Below are 26,696 nucleotides of genomic sequence, written 5' to 3' on the forward strand. Positions count from 1 at the left end.
TTGGGAAATAGAGAGTCCTATTTTAGCATTGGGCAGATCCATATAAAAATTATTCCTTTGTCAGTAGTAGACTCCCAGAACTACCTCAGAAGATTCACTTTTACTGTCCTTCCCCAAAGTGCTGCTAATTCACAAAAAGTTTGGGTTTGACCTTATTGTTTCCTTATAATTCTGTTGTTCATCATTAACTAACAGTAGTAATATAAATCACCCTTGTAAGTCTCAAACTTTTGATTGTATTGTGTTGCATTCTTGACTGTGCTTGGTTTCTTTTGTAAGCTCAGATGTTACAAGCCTCAGTCTTGAAAATGTTTTGTGTCCTCCTTTTTTGTCTTTAATCCTAGTCCTCCTGTATTTGAAGATTCATCTAAGACAACATTGAATCAAAGTTTAGGAACATCTTTAAATAAATAAGGGTACTGCAAGGCAAAGTAATTATGTTATCCATCAAAACTATGCTGAGAAAAGTTTTGTTGCTTTTCATTATGTTCACTGTCATTCCAAGTGCCAAATATTTTGTGAAATTTGGAGATTACATTCTTGAACAAACCACAGACAACTCTAATGTCGCAAATAAGTAGGACGATCAATTCATTTAACTGAGGAAGACTGAACAAGTAATACTAATAGCATTTTTCTTACAAGCTATCAACATATTGTACACCGACAAAAATAGATTACAGTATCTCTAAAATTAAAAATGGATCTGTATATATATTTCCCAAGACATTCTCATATTGTACAGCATTTGATCATTTCTCATCTTTAATAACTATTGATGGAACAACGAATTATTCAGAAATAACTGATCAATATTAGAATCAAGTCCTGGACTTCTTATATTATCCATGGGTATGTTATTACTTTCTACTTTGTGATTGTATTTTCTTACTTTTTGTTTCAAGATTTAGGCATATTTATATATAAAACCCATCAGGAAATTCTTTAAATATTATTCTTCTCTAAAACTCTTTCATAATCTTGCAGAAATGTATGCATTGTAGCGGCATTGATACTGCATCCCTTCTGTTCTCATCCATTTATTCTAGACAAGTTGTAAGGCAATTTCTCGCCTAGTGTTTTCAGCCACAAACTTTAAAAATAAAATTAAATATTCCAAATCATCTACATTAGAAGATGGGAAATAAACAATTAGTATGAACAGAACATGTCTTTTAATTCTCTTAATCAGTTGGTGTGAAGTATTTATTTCTGTTCCATATAATTTATCAGTATAAGGCTGCAGGGATAAATACAAGGGTTGTTTAAAAGCACTATACCAGTGTTACCTTTTAATGGAAAAGTATGCTATAGTATTTATTTACATAGTGCATACAGTAGTTCATCCATACACCATTTTTTAAAATAGGGCAAGTATGTTTATGGGATATTAAGTTACCAGCTGTTTACGGTGAACCCTGCAACAAATGCATTAAACAGACTTTTGGAAATATACATCTACAACTGAAACTCTTTCATTATAATGTTTATTTTGAAGTAGACTATGGCTTAGCATAGCACTTTCAATATTAAAGTTTTAGAACAGTAGCATGCCATTATACATATTAATCCATTTGTGCTCAAAGAAGGATTTTCCTGAAACATAATTAATTGTTGGCACAAGAGATCTGGGAATTAATATTTTTGTAGTCCACTTCCAGTTTTAGACTTAATACTTTGTGATCTAAAAAATCTGTATTTGATGAAAATCAGGTATAAAGGCTAGACTGGCTTAACTTTTCTGCAGCATTACCTTCCAAAGGCTAACTTCTCAGGTAAGTATTCTTTATTTCTGCTTCCTTCTCCCTCACCCCAAGATACATCAGGTCCCAAAGCTTGTGCAGTTTACAGCTGTTCCGGTCCTCCTAAATTAACAAATAAATGATCCCTCTCTTTCTGTGTAACACTGTGGTACTTTAAAGTCTGGCCCGTGCAAATTAGAAACAGTGGTCTAAGTTGTGCATGTGTCAATCCAAGAAAGATGGTGCTTTAGACGTACTAATTTTCATGTAGAAAACACAGCCCTGTCCACTATTTAGAAGAAAGTTAAAGTTGCAAAGACAGTCAGAAAGTTCCAAACTGCTGGAATTAAAAGTACATGAAAAAATCTTTTAATGTTATTCCATTAATGAAAAGCTGAATGTTAAGGTTAAAGTTTTCTCTACTTTTAGAGCAGAAATTCTCTCACATGCAGCCTTTCCAACCACTGTGTGATTCAACACAGCCATTTACTTCTCAAGAAGTGAGATTAATAATGAGGAGCCCGTGAACAATGATAGGTTTTAATCAAATGCAGGCCAGCCTCTTGACAATGTTGAAGTACTCTGCATAGATGGGGTTTTGAGCTATTTACTGATTGCAGAGATGTATGGAGTCCCAGTGGTATTTGAAGTTATAAGGGGTCATTAGATGTACATATTTAATAGTCACAGAGCATATAAAATTGACTTCTAAATCTCAGTTTCTGAAAATCTACTTTTGGAGTCAAAAATCTGCTTACCCATATATATCATCTAGTAGAACATAGACTCTAAGACTTAAGGAACAAATAAGTCTTTATAGAAGTCAGGAAGGCAACCAAAATAGGTTGTTTGCTTTTTTTTTAATTCAAATAACTAGACATTGGATCTAAACTACATGGTTGGAAAATGTCACTGGTACTATAGCTTATGTGAAGTGTGAGGAGTCTCAGTACTAAGATGTATTCTGTGTAACATATTCAAATTCTGACTTATACTGAGACAAATTCCTCTTGAACTTCAGAGGAAAACTTGTCTGTTTAAGGACAAGAAGCACTTGCAGAGAGGAACAACATTTATACTTACAATATGGAAATCTAACATGAGTTCCTCAGAGCTGATTGGAGAACTTTGACCCAGGGTTGTGGTACACTATATATATATACACATATATGTATGTCTAGATAAAATATACAAATAAAAATTTATAATACAGAGTGCTTTTTTTGCAGTGGTCTGAAGATTTCTAGCATATTTTTCAGTCACCCTACCAGAATGCCCTGTTTAACTTCTGTCTCCTGACAGTACATTAAGACACTGAATGAAAACTACCTTATCTGTTAAAACACCTCTGCAGAAGTTACAGTTTTTCTTTTCTATCTCATTGTTTTTTTGTTGATAAAAAAGTAATAGTTATTTGTCTTCTGAATCCAGTTTTCCAATAAAAATGTTAAAATTGTCTGGTTAGCATAATCTTTCTTATTTTTAATTGAAAAAAATAATTGTTCAGCTATAAATGTTCCAAAATTATAACCTCCCAGTTCTGTCTATCCCAGTAAAAGTAGATGTGACATCAGGTACCCAAACATGACATGCATTCAGTCCATGTCTTAAAGCAAGTAACTGAGCAGAATTTCACAGAACAAACAGCAACATACTAAGATTATGTTCTATTTTAAATCAATGGTTAATGTATTATGTGGAGAGGCAGCTGAACAGTACAAAAAACTGTTTAGGTTCATCTTGTCCAGGAAAGCATGTCAAGAGATCTTAACCATGATAAAAAGAGCAGTATGACAGATTAACTTTGATGTTAACAAAGTCATCATTACAAACTTAGTGAAAGTTCCTTGTCAACATGCAGTTATAGATATTAGAGTATTTAACAAATGCAGAAGCTGGAAATCCTGAATGCTGATAAAACTCTTGACAGAAGAACTACATCAGTGCATCTCAGATTTTATGGCACAGTAGCAATAAAATCTAATTTTAGTATCTGCTTAAGGTTGAGAAGAATCTTTTCTTATTTGAGTCGAATCACAGAAACAAAAATTTTTAAAGAGTAATCTTCTATACACTTGAGCTATCCTGAAAAAATAACCTGTTTCATATATGTACTTATTAGGTCTCTTAACAGCTGTTCTCAGAACAGCCAAATAAAGTGCACATTATGTTGTCATGTCATGTAGTTTGAAAGTGAATAGTAGCAATCATCTTCAAGGATGTGCTAGTATAATTATATTTCTGTTTCAATCCATTTTTAATAAATTGTCTATGTAAATTTATATTCTATACACAAATATCACTAGGGCTAACTATAGTGCTGTAGGAATTGTACTGTATAAATGCTGAATGAATCATGGCTCTATATAAGAATCTAAATGTTATAGTTGAAATATTCCTTATACAATATGGAATCCAAACAAATGAAAGGAAAACTTTTTCCGTTTTCATGAGATATTTAAAAGCTAAGAGTCTTTAAAGTTCTTATGTGAAATTCTTACAGATTCTGCATCTGTATGTGCTGTGATAAAACCCTCAAGGAAGTGCAAACACATTTTTCTTTATATTCTGAAGAAGAGGTGGTGATACAGTCTACATAGTTTCTGTGCAATTCTCAGACTAAACTGCAGTTTGAACATGAAAGAACTATTCAATATCAAAACCAGTTAGCAAATACAAAAAGTGAATACATTGAAGAAATGTTGGCAGTGAGTATAAATCTCAGTATGATGCACCCTTAGATTTTTTTTCTTCAGCTGTGGACCTGTTGAAGATTATGAAACTAGATCACAGTTTTAAACAGGTCTGCTTTCTGCTACCTTTCAAGTTGCTAATCTCTGATGTAAAAAAGTAACCTCAGAGTTGTGACATTTCTTAATACAGCCTTTGATGATAACTATCTTGCTGCTAATTTTACCATTTAGTAGGAAAGCAATGATGAAAGCTTCTTTTAGACATCCATAGTAACTTCAATATATCTGAAAAACAAATATCAATTCCCTCATCTGTTTTTCCCAAGTTAATGAAGTAGAGACATTTTACTTTGAGGTATTATAGAAGGTAAACTGTACCCAGATTTGTTGCCATTACATGTGTGTGTCTGTGTGTGCGCGCACACGCACCCAAAGGTACTTTACAGCAGCAGTGATGAATGTTCCAACATACAGAGCCTTCATTCTTGCCCACTGTAGATTCAGGCTTTCATTAAGTAACTCATCACATAACAGTCATATGTTGTGGATGTTAACTGATCTAGGATTTTCTTACAAGGTGCCAGTGGGAGAAACAAAATTAGTTTGTTTCCCTTCTTAATGCCTCTAGGAGCCATTTCAGCTTTGGTTAACCTCATGCTCAAGATTTTCAGAAATACCTAAAAGCTCTTCCTAACAGATTTGGCAAGATTACATTACCATTCCACAAATAAAGACCTGGAGGATCAGGAGAAAGACACCCAAAGCAAGCTATTTTCTGTGTGGGTCTGACTGCTATGGTCTTTCAGTGCAGTTATAATGTAGTGAGCAGGGACAGAATAAGGCTTAGCATGTGCTTAAATAGACCAATAGTTTCATCAAGTTCAGGAACAATGAAGTCTTTTACTGAAACCTATTCAGAGCACTGATATAATAGTATTTTTTGTTTGTTGTTTTACAGGTCACTATCTGGGTACTTCGTATTCTATGAAATAAGCAATAGTTGGGTCATGGAGAAAGAAGCTGCATGGTTACATCGTCCTTGCTGCCGTACCTGAGGTCATGCAGGTCTCACTGGAGGGAGGGTAAGGTTGTTCTTTCCTAGTAAGAGCAGCATGCTTGTTGGAAAAACATTAGAAGGTGGGCAGTAGCGGTGGCTGAAAAGAGCAGGATTTTGATACAGAGCCCAGGCCTCAGACACAGTGAAAGACTTCACCTAAGAGCTGGTAAGGAAACATATGGAGTTTGTTGCAACCTGGAAAGCCACTGAATTGTTTAACTACGCAAATGAAAGGACCTGACTTTGAGGAGGTTAGTAGACAGACAAAGAATTATAGAAGTCTGTTCTTTTGCTTTATTAGTCACTCAACTAAAGACAAAAGCTGAGAACTGAAGTACACTAAAGCCATTGCAGTATTCTGTTTCTAAATTTCTAAATTCACAGAAGAGACAAAATTCAGATATTTCATTCCTTTGCTATTGGTAATGTTCAGAAAATCTTCATGGTGGAAGGACAGTGCTTAGGATCATTAACGCTTGCATGCTGGCTATGTAGCAAATGTGATTAATTCATAGAAAATGTATTTGGAAGCGAGGTAAGTGTTTTAAAGAGACCCAGTTAGAATAACATTGAGTATGAATTCAGCTCTGGTTTAAGAACGGTGGAAGAGGAAACTCCTTGTTTACCACTCAATCAAAAATAGACTTTACTGGAAACAGATCTCCTCCAAATGTTATTAAAGGTAACTTAATGGGTTATTTTACTTAAATGTCAATGAAGGGTTTGGTGTAGGATTTGGACAGTAAGCTGCTGTTGGAAAACGTTCTGTGTCCTCTGTAAGAGCATGCCCTGTTGGAGGCTTATGCTTATCAAAATGTTAGGTTTTCTCTTTTTAAGTAAATAAAAATTGTTTCCCAGTACACCAAAGATGCTTTTTGCAAGCTAAGCAAACTTTACCAGAAAATCTTACTTAAACAGCAATGGCTAGGTGGACCTAATGCAGGTAGAGAAAACTTCTGTTAGCTGGTATGGAGAGGAAAATAGGCATGATCTTCACCATTATTCTGTGCACTGAAACAGGTTCAGAATTTCAGATAGTTTTTCTAACAAAGCTGATAGATTAACATGAGGTTTTGCCATAAAGAAAATACTTTTTCAACTTTGAGTTTTTCAGGCTACACTACAACAGTGTTTCCTCTAAATTCCTAGTTACTATACTCAAACTGATGATTCAACATGTATTAATTAAAGCCTACTTAAACTTCTGGTTTGGTATTCATCTTCATATAAGTTCACTTGTTTCAGCTTTGACAAATGTAGCTCTGCAACACTTGAAATCCAGAATATTTATGAAAGCAACATTGACAAACTGAACAAAAAAGGTATATCTATCTTAGGAGAAGTTAATCTTAGACCGAAATTTACAGTATATACTGTCAGTTTTTCAGGTCAAACCAGGTGGCAAGGCCATTAGGAAATCGATCCAAAAGAAGTAAAATAGAAGAATAAAAGCAATAGGTGATGAATAGACCTGCAAACCACAGCAGACAAATAAGCAAAAGCATAAAACAAAGTCCTCATGCTTGTTGATAAGAGAATATCACTACAAGTAACACATTCTTAGTCAGAGAGTGGGATAGAATTTACTTAGATATTCAGGGCCTCCTGCATTGAATATGCGAATCACAGTAAGTTTCATAGAGAGCTGACAAGGGGGTCTCTAAATAGTACAGTATAAAGGGAAGGAGCAGCTGAAAAAACATAATACAGATGACTCTTTTTAGAGAGAGCATAAAAATCACAGTAATCCATATTAGAGAACATAATATGGATGCTAGAGAATCGGAAAACACTGGGGAAATTTAATTCAACTACTTTTTGCTCCAGTAGAGAAATAATAGTGATTCATTATATTAATTCCTTTGGCATATTTAGGAGGTTTAATGTTTAGGAAGTGAGATTCAATATCTATAGATAATACCATGAGTATTGTCTGGGTAGCCTATTCAGGTCTACCACCATGTTTAATGGCTGGATCCCAGAGATCACTGAGATAGTAACAGACGTTGATCAGAATTTATATGCTTACAGTATAGTATCCCTGGTATAGGAGCATTTCATCTTAGCTAGAATCTCTAGAGGATCTTAATACAGATAACAAAAAATCTTTAACTACAGAAAAACAGTGAAATAAAACTTTGTATTGGAATTCCAAGTATTATAGACAGACATATTAAAATCATTCAGTGATACAGAAGCAAAGCATGTTAAATTGCCAAGACTTATTAAAAGATACTAAGAGGCAAATACATTAGTTCATACAGATTTTAAATTGGACAAGATTGTCAGACAGCTTTAAATTGCACATTTTCAGAAATACTATAGTGAGACATTTGCACTAACACTTTGGTAGACAACACTCAGCTTTTTTCATTACCTTCAGAGACAGTTTCTATTATGATTGATAAAATTTTAATCTATACCATTACTAACTCAGCATATTGTCTTGATTAATGTATTTAATTAATTATGATTACATGATATATATTCACAGTCTACCAACAGTGTTACAATTATACCTATGATTACTTTTTCTCAATGTTATTTTAAAAGAGGACGTGAGAGATTACTTATTTAAAACTTTGGGATCCTTCTACCAGACTGTCATGATCTCAGCCTCATAAAATGTTTTCTAGCAAAAAAAAAAAAATGAAAAAGCAGTGTTGGTGATCTCTAGTTACCATTATGATTTATATTTGAGTAACTGGCTTGTTTTGGGTAGAAGCCATCTTTTTGTTCATTAAAATTAATGCTTAGATGTGGTTTATGATCCTCTGGTTTTAGTTCTGTACCACACAGAAGAGTATTCCTGTCATATGGACAAAAGATAAATCTTTCCAAGACTTTTCACTGTGATGTACATCAACAAATAAATTCTAATACTTGAACTGTACTCAGATAGTTTTCCTAAATCATCAGTAGAGCTCTGTCTAATTTTGCCTAATCCATCTCGCGATTTTATGAACTGTGGCATTGAATGGAGCATCATAAATATTGAAAGATATTGTTCATAAATATTTAGCCATTTCCAAGTGGAGTTTCACTTCAAACCAGATTGTTAACTTCATTATTCACATTTTGTTTGGATTCATACTTAAAAAAAAAAAAAGTTGATTTGAACGTTGACCAAAATAGGGGTTTGCTGTAACTAAAACACAAGTAGTCATGCAAAAAATTTGCTTTGGTTATCACAAGCATTATTATAGAGTGAAATTTCTTAAATTTTAAGTAATTTATTAAGTCTAGGTCCCAAGACAAAAGAATGCAGTGTGACTCAAGTTTGTATTGTGAATTCTAAATATTCTCAGTGAAGAATTTTGAGTCAACTAAGTTAGAAGTTATGTCTACAAAAGATTCATCACACGATCAGCAAAATGCTTCAGTAAAGGTCTCGAATGTGTCTACATGCATAATACTAAAAGGCTACCTTTGTTGAATACATATTTCCATTAACATTTAGTCCAAATCTGCCTGTAAGCAGCTTGAGCAGCGATATTTCAATTAAGTCATTAGCCTATGGGGTCTAGAAGTGGTTATTTTTGACCAGTCAAATTTGGATATTCCACACTGAAATCAATTTGACCCATACTTGTAGATACCTCATATTTTGTATTATTAGTTGTTGTCTTAGTTACATGCTGAGAGAGAAGAGCAAAGGATAGATAAACATGCCAATAAAAGGAGACAAGTAAAGCTATTATCCATCCCTTTGACTGTTTCTACAGAATAAAATAGGAATTAGTATTCGAGGCTTGTGACTCTACCTCTTGGCTCTTAGACTTTTAAACACAGTTGCTAATAATCTCCATGCATTCATGCATGCTGACAGATATGCCAAAACACTTTAATCAGCATTGGCTACAAGGCTAATAAAGGTTAGTAATAAAACAAAATTCTGTAGGGGCTCCCTCTTTACAGACAATATCAAGCCCTATGAACTTTTAATGCCTACTCTGTCTATTTAGATAGTCATGGCTCAAAGCCTGTATTAAAAATAGCAAGGAATGCTTATTCTGAAGTGTGTGAAAATATTGTAAATTACACTGTAGTATTGGCTTACTCCAAACTAATCTTATCCCTTACTGACCTTTGCAGAAACACTTCTCTTTAATTTGGCAGCTTCATTTCCCTTCTTTCCTTCTGTCTCATTCCCCTGCCCTTTTACCTGTAGTTTATTTAGTCATCAGGAATTGGTGTGATGGAGCTGCTGCTTTTTAACTATGTAGCTGATAGGTTTGTTGTGTTCACCCAGAAGCATATACCTATTTCTCATTCCATTTCCATTGCAGCTTCATTTTCATCTCAATATTGTATTCCTCAGGAGCTGCTCCATACATTTCTTTTGAGGGAAGCAATGAATGTATTTACTCTTTGTTTTGCCTCTCTACAGGGTCCTGTGGATTTTCCTGTCCAGTATTTCCTGTACATTTTTTAAAAAAGCTAAATTCATCAGGAAGGTAAAAATAAATGCAACAAGTCAAGAAATAAATGTGTATACATGCATTTGCAATAAAGGTCTTTCATTATCATTATTTATTAGAAATAGAACACAGTACAATAGCAGTGCAAAAATTAGTAAGCCCAGTGGAAAGCTAAAATCTTACAATGAAGGATGGATATATCTTGCATTCTTTAGGATCACCAAGCTTCTGTTTGGTCTAATTCTACCCTGGTAGTTGATAAAAGTTGCCAGAGTTCATAGTGGAAATTGGATATGAAGAAAAAAGTGAACCTGGAGTTCTCTTGACATAATGAGTGCATTTAACTATGGAACTGATATTTCATTTCAAACCACATAAAATAAAATACCCAGACATTGATCTGTACCGTCTTGTTGTTTCATCTCAGAGTCTCCACTCACAGGACCAGGAGATACTGAACCCTTGTTTCCAGGCTCCCATCTTAATCCATCAGTCAGTGGGCTTCCTAGACTCCCATAAATCTGACAAAATCAGTCTGGCATTCACATGCCCATTACAGCTGTTGTTTTTTAGGTAGGTTGTGAATTTATAGATAATCTTCTTCATTCATCTGCAATGACATTATAATTGTATTCTGAATATAATTGATTCTAGTTGTGCCAGAGCCATTGACAGGACACACAGTTTTCCCCAGTGCTCCTCGAAAGGAACCTTATAATCCTGTGGTATATCATTCTGTTATGCTATAGTCATCTTCAGGTTCCAAGGGTGAGCTATCCATATTGTCAGAGTAGTGGCTATATTGACTACCATTATATTTTGAAAGGTCCTACTTCGCCAGCAGCCTGGACCATACTCACTGACATCATTTAAGGAGCAGAGGCTTGTAGATGTTCTATAGTCAACATCTACAGCTTCACTGGATCAACCCCTATCCTCAATTATAACATTTAAATACATAGAAAACGGAGTGCTTCTGGAGGACAAATGGGTCTGGAGAACATGTACCCTCACTTTCAAGTATCAAAGTTTGGATAATGTAGAAATACAGAAACTGATGTTATATTCCTGCTCATCATGTGATGATGAGAGGCTCAAAATTACCCCATAAGAAAAGAACCAAAAAAGGACATTTCTTCTTCAATACCTCTGTTTGGTAGGTCTCAGGTAGGGTTTTATAGCTTACTGTAAGATGACACTCAAACGCGGGTGTAGAGAGGACTCTATACTTGAAAGGTCTGCCAAATCCTCTCATGTCTCTTCTTTCTGATGAGATCCATCTTCCCTTGTGGTGACACAAAATATATATTGCACTGGGGGATTGCTTCATTGAAGCCTTCTTCAGACTGAGTTTTTACCCTGGGCATTAAATTTTTTAAATTTAGGATCTACTGCTTCATATTACAGCTTAATTTTCACTGTCTCAGCCACTGTGCTCTCCAATAGGCCAGAGATAATGGATAATCACATTTAAGCAATAAATCTCAACATTCTAAAACCAAAGAAAGACTAGCAACCCACAAGCCAAATGCTTATGTTGAAATATGTCATCAAGATGCGTTAAAGAGTAAATCTATGATCTATTCAAGAACTCCTGAGAGAAAAACAAGACCAAATTTGTTGATTACAGGATTTGTTCAGACCTGGGATTTTCAAGTAAAGTACTAATTCTCTTCCTTTCATTTAAGATTAAGAACAAAAAATGGATTAAATTAATTTCTGTGTGGAGGACCAGCAAAGTGACTATTCTACTTACGTCCCAGTTTCAGGGCTAAAGAAGGATTTAAATGATGCCTAAGTTTTTGTGAAAGTCATTAGCAAAGGTATGAGTCTTTTCCAGCAGAACAGCACAAGAAAAAATAGGATATTTTCATATCCATGTAGTATAAATGTTTAAAGATGTTTCTAGAAGGACTACTCGCAGACACAAGGTTATATCCTTTTTTCCTTTCTAACTGTTTTCAAAATGCTTGTTTTTTTTCTAATAGCTTTTACACTTTGTTCATAAAAGAAAATCACATACCATCAGTTATCCTTACAGAGAAAGCCTTATGTTTTGTAATAATATGCCCAATTTGCTGTACTATTTTTACAATCCTGACAGTGTTTAAGACTTCACTATTCATCACAAAGTCAAATCCAATTTTTTCACTGCTTGATTTCTTCACTAGTACTACAATTAACATGTCCTTAGTCCTGTTCTTACATGTCTTCCTTTTTATCAACATCTGGCAAGCCTATAGCTTTTGTGGTACTATAGTTCTGCAAACATTTACAGTGAAGTATTTTAAGCATATCTAGGTCACAACTCTGGATGTAGAAATAGAGTAATTCTTTACTGCAGCACTTTCCTTTTTTTCTTATTTGACTTCAACACAGTTCTTTCCACTGAGGAATCTGTACCGTTTGTTTGGCATCAGCATCTGCAGTTGAAACTGGTGCTTTACCATCTCATAGTACAAAACTGGATTATATCAATCCTGTAATGTAGTATTTGTTGAATAACAAAGCTAGTATTTTTCCACATTTGCCTTAGAAAAAGTTAACATTTTCACCATCTGATTACCAGTAATTTTGTATTCAGGATTCAATGGCATAATTCCCAACAAACTTTGACGTTAAAATTTGGTCACAGTTAAACCACAACTGCACCTTATCTCTGCGAAGCATAATGCACTGGTTGAGATATGGACTGGCATATCTATTTTTTTTTTTACATTTAGGACCTGTCTATGTCATATCAGTACTGGAACCCCAGTGTGAATTCCAATTTGTGATTTACAGTGAGTTCACCTGGAGCTCTCTGCAGTTGTTCACTATTTCCAACTGGCTGTGCATACTCAGGCATGTCAATACATTTCTTTGTGCCCCAAGTACCCTCTGGAATGGGGATTATATGATGTTTCTTAAATAGTCTTGTCTCTTCTGTATTTACATTTTAAAGCCTGCTTTCCTTTTTGGTCTCCAGGTACTACCAAAATACAACTAAAACCAGTTACAGTTCTAAGTCTGCAATATAACTTCCAATTTGTTAGCTGCCAGGAAACTTATATGTAGTGTATGTGTAGCAACCACGTGGTTGCTCAGACACTTAGTAATGAATACCTTACTTATATATAAAAGTTAATATAATTCTAATGTCATAGATGATCCTACTCTTACAAAACACAAAAGTGTTAAAGTTACGTAAAAAAAAAAATAGTAACATATTTCTTGGGGTTTTTTTTCCCCTCCATGTTCATTGTTTGAAAATTACTTTGACATAACTGTACATCTTTTGTTACAACCATTTTTACTTTTTCTATCCTTTTACTCCTGCTTTCAGTTTTTCTTTCCTTTTAATGCACAGCAGTAGTCACATATTATCTATAGCTACATTAGCAAGTAGTGTGACACAACACGGCCATGTCTGTGAAGCCAAATAGTTGGTGCTAAGAGCTTCATCCGCATTGATTGAATTTCAAGCAGGTTTATTTCAAACTAGTTTTTATTTGGTCCCATGGAGTAAATATTCGTTAGTGGTTGCATCTAATGCAATCCAGGAGTACAGCTGAAAGGAATTAAGTTTGTCCTCTCTGTGACTGCTCTGATGGTCCCTGGTAAATGAAGATTCCTGGGAGATGGGCCTCAAAACTGTAGTCATGATTAAAACTAAAGTACTAATGCAGTTGCAAAAAGTAATGAATGTACAGGATGGTACTTTCTGGTTGCTAGACAGATTTGTAATGTGTTTAATTTTTGTGTTCATCTACAAAGTTACTGCATAAATTTTGCACTCTAAAGCACAAAATCTAAAGTCAGTTCTCCAAACAGGTTCAAGAGACACTGACTCTGGAGTAGTAAAAGACCACACATGCATGTTAGAAGAGAAGGAGCAGGTCCCTAGTCTGGTTTTGTTTCCACTATTACACTGCTGTAGACGCTGCCACTGAGATCTCTGAAGAACTGTCTGACAAGTCCATCCGCTCATTGATCATTTCAGCCTGGTAGGGAGGGTAATCAGTCACTAACAGGATGGATTTTGTCAGGCTGATGTTAGCAGGGCAGGGTCTCAGAGCCAGTGTATCTTGCAGATAAGCTTTAAAAAGGCAGAAGAAAACACAACAGTAATCACGTCAGCCTGTCAGATACACAGCTCTCATACAAAACAACAAGATCCAAGATGGTCAAAGCTGACTGACCCAAAAAAGTCTTTCTGAAATTGTTGTACATGGCCTGACAGTTGTGGACAAGCCCTGCTTTAATGGAATAAAGCCACTGCAGAGGGGAGAGTAATGTGAAGAGAAAATTACCATGTGAAGAATTTATATTTGATTCTGACACTTTCTTTTTCCATGTATTTATTAATGTGTTTTTTAAAAGTGCATTAAAATTTCATTCAGATTAAAATGAAATATAAGAACAGGAATAAGTGTAATGCATTGAAAAATCCTATGTTGACAATCAGTTTTAGGCAGTAACCTTAATCAAGGTTAATGTCATTTGAGTGCCTCATCTCAGATCCTCATTTTGTGTCTTAGGCAAGCCAGGCAGTTTTGCTTTTTCTCCAAGTAATCCATTTTATTCGTGATATATGCTGCAGACTAATTATTCAGGCTTATCACATGTTTAAATAGCATCTGTGGTGGCACTTCATACAATATTTATTAATAAATGTAAAGTATCCAAGATCTAAAAATAGTTTTTGCATGATTTTATTTAAAAGCAACAGTATTTTATGTGGACCTTCATAACAAGTGTTCAGTAATTTAAGTACCTGAACTTTTTACTCTTGCTATAGAAAAATCTATGGGAAGTAATTCTATTTCTAGGAATCACAACAAATAGTTCATATTCTTTTGATTACTGCAAGACCCCATTACACTGTGCAAGTGTACATTACATTGTACTAATTCTAGATCTTTAGATGTGTTTTATTACAGCTTGGTTTCCAATATAAGCCTCCTGATTTTGCTGCATAATACATCCTACTCAAATAATCCATTTGACTGCACCATTGATGTTTCCCCTCTGACATTATCTAGTCTTCTATTCTTAATACTTCTAGCTGGCCATTGATACTCCCCAAAATGTAGACGCAACCCAAATATGCATGATTTGATCATTTGCGTAAGGAGAGTATGCATATGAAAGTTCTCAAGTATTTCAGTCATTGAAGATCAGAGTCTAAATTTCCAGTCTCCTTTTCTGGCAGAAATTCAAATCTTCCATTCAAAATGCTGATCTGCCAAATTTTGTTAGATGAGTCATCCTAATTATGCAAGTGACCTTACTGACTGTCACATGGCTGTGCAATTTAAAAAAAGATTAAAAGATTTGATAATACATTGAGAAAGGGTAAAAAAATTGCTGCGTTTAATTGAAAATGCAGGAAACACTGGAATGATAGGAAATTGTAGCTTTTGTATCTAAAGCAGACCGTAAGAAAATTGATTCGTTATTCACCATTTTTTCTAGGAGTAAAGTAAGTTACGGATTTTCACTATGTAGTATGTATTTTGGAAACAGCACTAACAAGTGGATGGAAAGACAGGTCACATTTAGCTCCATTTTCAGAGCAAGACAAAATAAAATTAACAGTTGTGTGCTTTAATATGGGCAACATTTCTGATTCTCGGCCAGAATGGGTAAGTAAATTTTGTGTACAAATACAATTAACATTGTACTCACATCTCACTCTGATTGAATTGTACAGGTAGTTATCATGTTCTGTGTTAGATACGAATGTCTGCGTATTGACCAAGTATGATCACATGTTTTTGGCCAGGACAGACCAGTGAGTTGCAGATATGCTATTAAATAATTCATGTTTAGGAAAGTTTTACCTCATGCAAAAAGATGTTTTGCAAGGTGATGTACTGTAGAAAAAAGGAACCTTCCATCTCCTTCTACTAATTCCTTTTTTGACTAGCTATTAATATTGATTAACCTTTTTTGGAGTTGCATGTTTTGTTAAAGGGAAGTTACCCCACAAGGTTGGAATGGGATATATTCCTAGGCAAATATGTTGGCGGATGAGATTTTTTGGGGCCTTAAGCAGGGGTAGGAGTGACGTGTGAGGCAAAAATATACAGATGGTCATAATCTCCTATATCCATCTGATTTATTCTTTTTTAATCACAGTACATTCTGATTATAGCTTTGACTTTGCTCTGTCTTTGCTACTGTTTTCTACTGCGTATCAAAAACTTCCCTCTGTTTTAAAAAATATTAAGCAATGGTCTAATCTGCTCATCTGCTAAAAGCTACCCATATTTATCCACCTCTGTTGTTTACTGTCATTAATAGCAATTGCATTTCACAATCTGACCTTGAAATGACAGTTTATGTGCATAAATTCTCCTTCCCTCTAACACACATATAAACACATAGTATTCATGAACACAAACATTAAATCAAACATCCCCGATTTAATACTGGAAAAATACAAGTGTGAAGAAAGAGTACAGAAACATATTGGAATTTTTTGTGTAAAATATACTTTTTAATTTTAAATTTTCCAAAATAATATCTGCATCCTTTCATTTTTTTTCCCCCGGTAGCACAAAAAATAGCAAGTGCAGCTGCACGGTTAGGACAGAGACATTGTGCAATTGTAGTGCTGTTCCATAAAAAGAATAATAGAATAAACACTAGGAATTCTCTTTTCTAATAAAACAAATATGCAGTTGGCTCACTATAAAGAATTATTTGATGTACCTATAGGAAGTATCTGGAGACCATTTGATGCAAAACTGTTGTACCTCCCACTTGGTAGTTAATTTTAGCAATATATTTTATGTAAAGCTCTGTGTTCAACTAAGAAACTGGTTTCTGTTTTCCTCCTTCTCTGTGAGCATGAAAAGAGTTATAATATTGAATATGGAGAAAAGATGCTTTGTCCATCCTACTGGTGGCTGTGTTGGTTGGGATGAGTGAGTGTTGCCCAGGGACATTATTCATTAAAAGACCTAGAAATCCTTCAAGATAAAAGACACTATAGATTAAATTATGTTAGAATTCTGTACCACATATGTGTCTACATTTTCTGAGGAGTGTTGATAATGTTTCTCATTACAGTAAGCACATTAGATCTTCCAGCCTTATATTCAGGCACTGATGTTAAAGAAACATAGCTTATAAGTACTTAGATCCTCTTTTAGCAACTTTCTCTAGGGGGACATGCATTTTCCTTACCATAATGAGGCCCATAAAATAGAAAAATTATGTGGCCTAGTATAGATAGGGAGTCACATTACAGTAACTTTTCATCAGAATTAGAGTACAGACTACTATATTATAGCAGTGGTGGGTAACTCTGCTACAGTTAAGCGCCAGCTGTCAACATTTCTGTTATAGACCCCATTTTTCAGGGGCTTATAACTCCTCTGGAAATTCCACTCGGGGCGAAGCTCAGTTTAGAAGACTAAGGGAAATGAAATAGAGGGGCAAATGAAAGAAACCTGAAATCCATGCATTTTCTGGTGAACCACTGTTTTCCCATTTTGTTTCCTTTACCTTACTATGGTTGCTTTAGTTTTACTATAAAAGACTTGCAAATAGTTTTCAAAAATATATCAGTGCTGATACTGAAGTGATTACTATATAGTTAGAATCCAGACTCAGCTCCAATGAGCAGCTTTACCAATCACTCTTAAATAGTTACAGAAATATATCACTCAATCACTCGTCTGGAATAGTCTGTTAACAAAAGAAAAAGAAAAAAAAAAAAGGGAAAAACAAACAAACAAAGCCCCAAAGAAAACAGTACATGACTAAAATGAGATGATGGAGATGATTCTTTTGATCTATCTCATCCAGTCAACAACTTCTGGCCCATCTTGGTTCCAACCTGTTTCTTCATGTAGAATTCCACTATACAGTGAGTTTCTTTGGGGTGTAGAATGTAGCACAGAGCGTTTCTGAGATAATCCATCACTGCCAAACAGAAGTGAAATCTGTGCAGGGAATAGTCATTAAAGGAACTGTAGAAAATAGTGATGGTAATTCAATAACTACCATTTTTAACTCTGAAGAGAGTGTCTTACCATGGTATTAGAGGGCAATGAAGGTGCTGCTTTTCCAACAGGAAATTAAACTAACAGCCACTTGTAGGCAGTGGAGTTTTCACTGAATGCTTCTTCTAACAGCCTGACTGTTGGCCTTAGTGTCATAGTCAAATTTCATGTCAAGCAATTAGTAGCACTACCAATCAGTGAGTGAACAGTGCCAAAATAAAGCTGTTAATTTTCATTTAAATTTCAAATCAAATTTATGACTTTTTAAATTATATTTTTGAATAAATCTTTAGAAACATCCTTGCACTCAAACTTTATTAGAATGCCTGCTAAATGTCAAAATTTAAACTTTAATGTTTTGTAAGAATTAATTTCTATTTGCAGTGTATCTTCTGGTGTAGTTTGCAGCTTCGCTAAAAAATTGATCAATTATTGCAAACTAATGAAAATATTATGCTTGAAAATAGGATGAATTTGCTACATGATTATTTCTTACAAGTTATCCACCATCTCTAGTGGATGACTACTTACCCAGAATTTCTGCAGCATTTATTTCACATTAAGTTTTCTGTCATGCAAACATTTGTTATGCTCCAGTATGAAAGAGGCAGTGTGGTAGTGGTGAATGAAGGTCCTCAGTTGCTCAAGGGCATTATAACCCAATTTTACATGCTTAAGAATCATCAGTATTATTATATGTGAAATATAGAAATAAGGTAATGCAGAAAAAAATGTCTACATATTTTATTCACATGCAAAATGAAAAGGATGGGAAAGGTATCTCCAAGATGTTCAGCTTTCTTGTGCTGTCAAATATTCCTGATCCATTGTCTTTGCATTTTGGATTTCTGTCTTTCAGATATTAACACTTCTTTATTACCACAAGTGTAGGTGAACACTGGGACTATGAGAGATTCACTGAAGCAACCTGCTGGTGCCTTCTCAGATTAGACTGAAATTACTAGTTGAATTTTGCATCTATACATATGACTACTGCAAATTAGATCTTCCAGTGAAGGATGATATAACTACCTGGAAGGAGGTTGTAGTGGGGTGCATATCTGCCTCTTGTCCTAAGCAACAAGCAATAGGACAAGAGGAAATGGCCTCTAGTTGTGCCAGGGGAAGTTTAGATTGGATATTAGGAAAAACTTCATCACCGAAAGGGTTGCCAAGCATTGGAACAGGGAAGCAATGAGGGAAGTGGTTGAGTCACCACCCCCTGGAGGTATTTAAAAGATATGTAGATGTGGTGCTTGAGGACATGGTTTAGTGGTGGACTTGGCAGTGCTAGGTTTACAGTTGGATTCGATCTTAGAGATCTTTTCCAACCTAAATGAATCTATGATTCTATGATGTAATGCCTGCTCCAGAGAATAGTGAGGTATCACAGAAGATTGTCACTTGGTATTTTATTTGATAATCTTCCATCTTTTAGAAACATAGTGATGTTTCTGTGGTCTGGTTTCCAACCATTCTCTGATGACAGCATCCTTCACCTGAGAGATTTGATTCTGGGCCCATCCATTTTCCTCAGTGTGCAAAAACCATACATACAACGTGTTCCTTTCGCATACTGCAGTTTCCTTGCCATTCCTGCAGTTGAACTTGTATCTTTACACTGTATCAAGCAGATATTTTTTCTGCATTTTATATTTATTTAAATTATAGTTCAAATTAATGCAAGGTAAAAAAGAACATGCAGCAACAAGACGAACAATAAATTTAGTCATGTTGTTTCATGCATATTTTATATTGTTTCTTGCCACTCATTGATTGTGCCTTGAGTCAAGAAACAGATGAATCATCATCTCAAATTTTTCCTCTCCTTATTTTTCATGGTTCTCTGTTCTTTCCAGGACAGTAAGTGGGAATAATTAATTGCCCAATTTCTTTGCTGGATATTCAAATAGTTACTCATCATATACCTGGCAGAAGAAGTATTTCATCATTACTATAATTTTTTTACTTTTTTTTTTTTTTTTTTACTTTTTTTTTTTTTTTTTCTGTGTGCTCATTGTAGGTAGAGAGACATGGAAGGGCAGAGATATTTTTTTCTTTTATTTTTTAGACCTATCTTGACTTTGACACAAAGAATTAGAAATGTAAAACCCAAGGACAGAATATTTTCTCAGAGAGTTAGGGAGCTAAAGATATTTGATTATTATCAAAATAAAATTTCACTGCTTCCTTGCTGTTATGACAACACAGTATAATTGTTGTTTGTTATTCAAGGGCCAGAATGTATTTACAATTTCCTCCATAGTTTCCTTCCATAAACCAAAAATCTTCTTCTTTTCTGAAACAGACACTTAGGAATCTAGATTATTGCTCATAGCTTGCCAATTGAACGAGAATAAAAACTGAAATTGCCATTAACACAGTAATTTCAGCCTCCATTTTGATAAGCATTTTATATTGCTTAAGTTCTGAAAAATAAAAACAGCACTGTGCAGGTGGAAAAAAAGCTTTCCATAAAACTCTTCTCACAAAGGGAGAAATTTTTGAACACACTGTTAATCAAATCAGAATCAACAATAACTTTTTTTATGACTTTGTAGTTTGAGTAATATATCAAACCATATAAAGCAATACTAATCTCTGACATGAGTAATAACAATCGCTTTAGGGAGGAGAATTTGCATACTTCTGGGAAATGTGTATAAACCCAAGTGGTAATATCTACAGAAAAATTAACCAAACAGGTTGTTGTAGCATGTCAGATAATCTGTATGAATGAAATACCTTATTTGAAAGACAACTGCATCTATAAAGAAAAAAGATAAATAATATTTTCTTTGATTTGTAATAGAAATATATACCTGGTTGAATGCTATGAGCAGATTTATGTCCATGAGAATATGTTTAAATACTTACTTAGTCTCCAGTTCTAGGCTGAAACCTTACATTTTTATGTTGGGAGAATGAGAAACTGCCAGAACAAAAGGATTGAAATAAGTTTTGTTTTCCTATTTCTGCAACTCCTGAATGGGGTAATATTATCAGCAGATATAATAACACCCTTAAATGACTTGGAATTTATTTGGTTCACAAAATCATACAGGAAAATTGACAGCATCTTAAACAGCAGCAGTCAGTGAGGATGTGGCTTGAGTGTTGGCAGAAGTGATTTTTCAAGTAATGAAGAAGGTTACATGATTAAGTTTCCTGAAGCATTCATTGCCTGCCATGTGCACTTACTTCATATTGTCACCCTTCTGAGTCACAGAAGAGCTTTGCTTTTTTTTTTTTTTTTTCAGAAGCAGGATCAATAGGATTAGGGGATTTGTGCTCGAAGCTTGCCTATGGCTTCTTGTTAAGCATGTTGTGTGATTTATAGCTGCCTTTGACTGGCTTTTTTCGTTGTTCCATGGTATTAATCACCTAAATAATATTCCTACTTTCTGATGTTTTGGCCACATTTTTCCATTAATACTCTAAAAAATAAAGTATTTAAAAAGGGGTCAAAAGTCAGACTTTGAATTACATGTTTAGAATTTTAAATAATAGCCTGCTCCTCAGAAATTCTGAGTATTCTTCAACTTTCATAGCAACTGGTGATTCTTAGAATTTTTTTCTTATTAGAAAAGTTGTTTGACTGTAGCTGTTCTGTGGAAGACCTATTGCCTTTGTCTGTCAAACAGTATACACAGAGAAGTCTGCACAGCCAGATGGATAATGCAGTTTGACAGACACATCAAGTCAGATATGCAGAGGACAGCTTAGCTCCCGCCTTGTAGGTCAGCTAACAGCCCATCAGAACTGATTGAGTAAGCTGATGATTCTGCAAGCCAGATGTATTTTGCAAGACATGATTTGCATGAAATGGTAAGGTCTACTAGTGTGCTACAGTTTAATGGGCTTCCACTGAAGTGTGGAATTCAGACATTTTATCTCTAGTGTTTGTTGTCACTGGTCTAATGGATTGGTATAAAGTCGCAACAAAAAGAAGTGGTTACTGAAGAAGATGAAGAATCAAGTCCTTTGCAGAGATATACACAAAGCACATAAAATGCCAACTTTAAATGATCACACATAACATTTCATTGCCCCAGTTCAAGTGAAGAACACTGCTGTTTATCTTACTTACTTTAATCCAATTTATAACTTATATATCTGACCCTTCTTTGTACACAAAGGCTGTTGAGACATACAGCTAGATACTTGAGAACAGTTACTACACATACAGAGGTTTATGTAAAAGTAGAGAGGGTCAACTAAACCTGGAGCAATACACATTGGTAAGCCACCATCCCTATAGATAGTAAAAGAGAAAAAAAAAAAAAAAAAAGATAAAAAGGAAGAATTTTGGTACTTGTGTAGTATATTTTTAAAAGGTTTCCTGTTGAGATGCTTAGAAAAAAGATGCAGCATACCTGTAGCTTAGCAATTCAGTAGTTCATTAGAGAGCTAATTAGGTGAAGTGCTTGATCAGTGATGGGTAAAATATGTCAGATTTTATCTGAGCACTGGTTTAAGAACAGGCTTATACTTTTTCTAGGATGGAACAAAAATAGATTCCAAAAGCAGAAAGAGTTGTTTCTTGGGAGAATTTGGCTTAACAAATTCAATATTAAGGAAAGTCATATAACTGGAGTTTATTGCTTTGGAGCTCAATTAGTGGACATGAATTAAGCATTGTCATACTATCCAGGGAAAGGAAAAAGTACAGAATTGTATGTAAAGGAGTCCAGAAGGACGATAACTGCATAGGACAGTTTTGTTGAAACTCAATATGTATGGATTTGAATGTTTGGCACTTGAAAACAGACAGGTAATAGTGGCTGAAATTGCAATAGGAATGGACATTGGTGCTAGCTCAGTGAAAATAAATGTACTGGAAAAACTGGGCTTGAGAAAAATCATGGTTATATATACATTTTCAGATATTTTATAAAGGACAAAAGGACATAGGAAATATTGAGAAGAGTGAGGTAGCTGTCTACTAGAGGATTAAACTTTCTCTGGAATGACTTTTGCAATTATACTACTCAACTGCAAAAACAGTCAGCTAAAGAGAGTAAGAAACTGTTAATGAGAATCTTTGAGGTGATGTGCAGTTACTTTTTTAAGGACAAACCCAACAATTTTGGAAATATGAGTACAGATGTTCATCCAGGGAATTACACAGAATAGATAGCAAATAGTAATTACTTTTCTGCTTTATCCTGTGTTAGTCACCTGATGCCCAAACTGAATGAATGACTTCAATTGTGCTACTGATAAAACAGCAGCAGTGATGGTCAAATTAAAGTTTAGCAACATGAGAGAAGTACCAGTTAGAAAATGTAAATAGGCAGTGGTACTGATAATAATCAGATTTTTTTTTTTAAAGTGATTGTCATCTTTGATTTGGAAGAAAACTTTTTTAAAAAAATAAATCTAGTAGAAATATTGGAGAAAAAGCAGAACTGATGGAGTACATGTATGGCTTATGCTAAGTGAAACCAGGAGTTTCCTGTTCTTACAACAGGTCTCTCAGTGGTTTAGTGTGTTGATTCTTTCAGCTCCAGTTTCCATCTTTCATTTTTTTTCCCAGATGGCATGTTCTTCAGGAAGGAATATTGTAAGTTTGATTTAAAACTTTCTGTTATCAGTGACCATTATATAATTATGCAGTGTTACTGGCATTATGATAGCGCTTTCTGAATTATGTGAATTTCTTTCTGGACAGTTATGACTTTAGCTTAACAAATATTAGGAAAATTGGGACAAGTACATATGTATTCTCTCTCACTTCAGATGATGCTCCATGTTCTCACAGTTTGCAGGATAGGATCCATCAATTAAGTAACTAGAAGATTATTAAATATATGCAATAAAAATTAGATTACTATTCAAATACTTCCAGCTGTGTGATATATATTGCAGACTAATGCCTGCATCTGTACATACACCCATTGATGAGACTATGTACATGAGCAAAAGAGCTTGCCTTTCTACTCCACAAAGCGGAAGAGTTCTTAAAAATAGCTGTCTTCCAAGGGAAAAAAAATATATTTTTAGATTACAACATTAGTAAGAATACAGAATCTTGAACAGAAAGATTGTTTGAAATTCAGACTGTTGCAGAACATGTTCATTTTTGCCTGTACTAAACTTCATCTGTATTTTTGTTTGGTTTTTTTTGTTTGTTTGATGTTTATTTTTATCATTTTAAACAGATTGGCAAAAAGAAAGGACATCCAAAGTTCTTTTTTCTAGGGTGAGAATTAGAGTTGTTGGTGTAGAATATCTGAGCTGTGCTAAAAATGGTTTGAAGGGTCCTGAAGGGAAGCATGTGTTGTTTTAAAATATAAGGAACTGTGAGAAAATAAGAATTGTTTGGGTAATTCTATATGCTTTTATCTCTCTTCACTTATTTTAATAATAAGGGAAAAGAGAATGATGCAGTGATCAGTTTTCTGGTTGTCTGCAAGCTTTCTTTGACTTTTTAGTGACAGCTTTTTCCTCCATCTTCAGTGAAGGTGATGACTTTCCTTTAGAATTACAAAATAATTTAGTTTGGAAGGAACCTCTGTAGGTTATCTGGTCCAGCTCTGTGTTCAAGGCAAGTGAACCTAGATAAGTAATGAGACCCAATACATAGTTGTATTCCTGTTACTATACTTTTTAGATGACTTTATCTTAATTTTTGTTGAATTTTATGTTTACATTTTTCACATTTACATTATGTGCAGAGCACATTTATACTATTTATAGAGGTAATAAAAACAGACCCAGGTGATCAGTCATTGTTACGCAAAACCATCAACTTTAGAATCCATTTTTCAAATGGGCTACTGAGTCAAGAGTGCTTTGACTATTGAGTTAGCAAATTAATATGACTGCTGTATTACCTGTGTTACCATAAATTATTCATTGTAAACGCAGGATTGTTATTTATAGTTGATAGTACAAAGTTGGTAGTGACTTGAGCAAAATCACCATTCCAATGCTACTCTTCTTGTAGTTCAGTAGGTGTCAGGAGATCATCACATATGAGGTCAGGCATTTTGGATGAGGATGAACAATCAGCAAAGAGATAAATATGCAGTCATTTGAAAGACGCTTCACAGTACTGGGCCACCATCAAGTAGACTGGGGAAGGCTGACAGTAACAAGGCTTCAAGTGACTAGGAACAACCATAACAAAAGGCCATGTTACTTTCATAGGTTTTAGTGTGAAAGGGAAATAGAAGTAATTTCTAATAGTAGTGTCTCAGAACAAAGTGCAGGCTTTTCATTGCATAAAGAAAATGCATACCCTATTATCAGAAAAATAAGGTGTCAGAATTACCTTGTCTTTTTCAATCTAGATCTCCTAGCCCAACCACTTTGCCCTTTCAAGAATCAACGGAAGTTTGCATTGCTATAGAAATTCATGATGCAAAATTTTTTCTTAGGGCCAGATATGAGTAAGAGGCTCTATAAAACTTCACTTCAGAAATTGTGAGGAAAAATAAGGAGAAAGTTTCTTTTTTATATATAAAAGGGCCAGATAAGAAAGTTTGTGATTGGATACAATAAAGAAAGTTAGAGTTTGGGTACAATAAAAAGTAGAAAAGTTTATCAGATATTATGGTCAGAAAACCTGTGGAGGGTTATTATTTGATTGTGGATCATTTGGATACCTTTATCAAAGAGAAATCACTGCAACACATTATAAATTCTTCTTTAGAAAAGCACAGACTGGGAAATCCCTAGCTGCAATTTACGAGGGTATTTAAGAAATCACTTTATATATATGATGAAAATATTCAAAAGACTAATCTATCTAAATCAATGTAAAAATACAAATGACTAATCAGCAAGATCAGTAAGCTGCAAACTATGAGCAGCTCAAAGATGCAGAACTTGATTGGATCTCAGTAATAGAAGGTAAATATGAATGACAAGACTTTGGGAATTAGAGATATAAATGTAGGTGCATAAAAGATGAGGTTCCTAACCTGTTTTCAAGTGTATTGACTGATTTACATCATAAATAATCTGGAAAAAGAAATGCACAATAAGGCAAAGAAATATGCTGAGTAAGGAAATCCACAGCAGGATGGTCAATACAAAGGGCAGGACAGTAACACGAACAATCTAGAAAGGAAGTTATGTAACAGGCATGCTAGTTATTAATGAATAAATGTTTGAAAGATTTGATGTTTTAGCTGAGAGAAGCCTGGAAAAGTTCAGGTGACATTACAAAAAGTAAAAATATGAGAGCCTGCAAAACATCTCTGGAAATGTAAAAAGACAAATCTTCTTGTGAATTTAATGGGCATTTTTCATTCTCTGCTATAATGGCTATTTTAGCTTGTAACCAGAAAATAATTTTCTGTTTTGAACTATTATATCTATCTATGATGGGGAAAGATTTGGAAGGTGTTATGCAAAAAACAATGATCCTATATTCTTTACATTTGAAAACACATTCTGTTATGTTTGTTGCACTGCAGTATAAACAGCAAAACAATTTCAGAAAAGAAAAATAGACCTAATCTGAGTATAGATTTTTTTTCCTGTTGTTAGTCTTTAATTAGTTTCTTAACAATTTTTTACAGAAATAAACATCATTACACTTCCATGAGAAGTGCCATTTATGTTGTTGTGGAAAGGGAGCTAAAAGTAATAAATAGATAAAAAATAGACTGAAGCAAAAAATTTAAAAATCTTCTCAAAATTAAAGCAAAATATAGTAGCATCAACCTTCTTTATTCTTAAGTACCTTTCAAGAATATTTTTTTGTCATCAATCATTACACACGCATAACAAAAGGTAAAAATATGGTTCAAATACCTATTTAAAGCAGAAGT

The 26,696-nt window shown here is 34.4% G+C and overlaps 1 protein-coding gene across 3 annotated transcripts in view; it reads left to right on the top strand.

Moving 5' to 3' along the window:
• The first annotated feature begins 1,730 nt into the window (after positions 1-1,730).
• Positions 1,731-26,696, top strand: part of CDH8 (cadherin 8) — a 241,265-nt gene continuing 216,299 nt past the window's right edge. For 2 of the 3 annotated variants that reach the window (XM_032990674.2, XM_032990676.2), the window contains exon 1: positions 23,319-23,476. The gene's annotated coding sequence lies outside the window, so the exon portion shown is untranslated. Of the gene's footprint in view, positions 1,776-5,393; positions 5,518-23,318; positions 23,477-26,696 lie in introns of those variants that run through there. The other variant, XM_032990673.2, reaches the window with a different exon arrangement.

Source organism: Tyto alba, unplaced genomic scaffold (genome assembly GCF_018691265.1).
Source record: "Tyto alba isolate M040663 unplaced genomic scaffold, T.alba_DEE_v4.0 Super-Scaffold_26, whole genome shotgun sequence".
In the NCBI taxonomy this organism is placed as follows: Eukaryota; Metazoa; Chordata; class Aves; order Strigiformes; family Tytonidae; genus Tyto; species Tyto alba.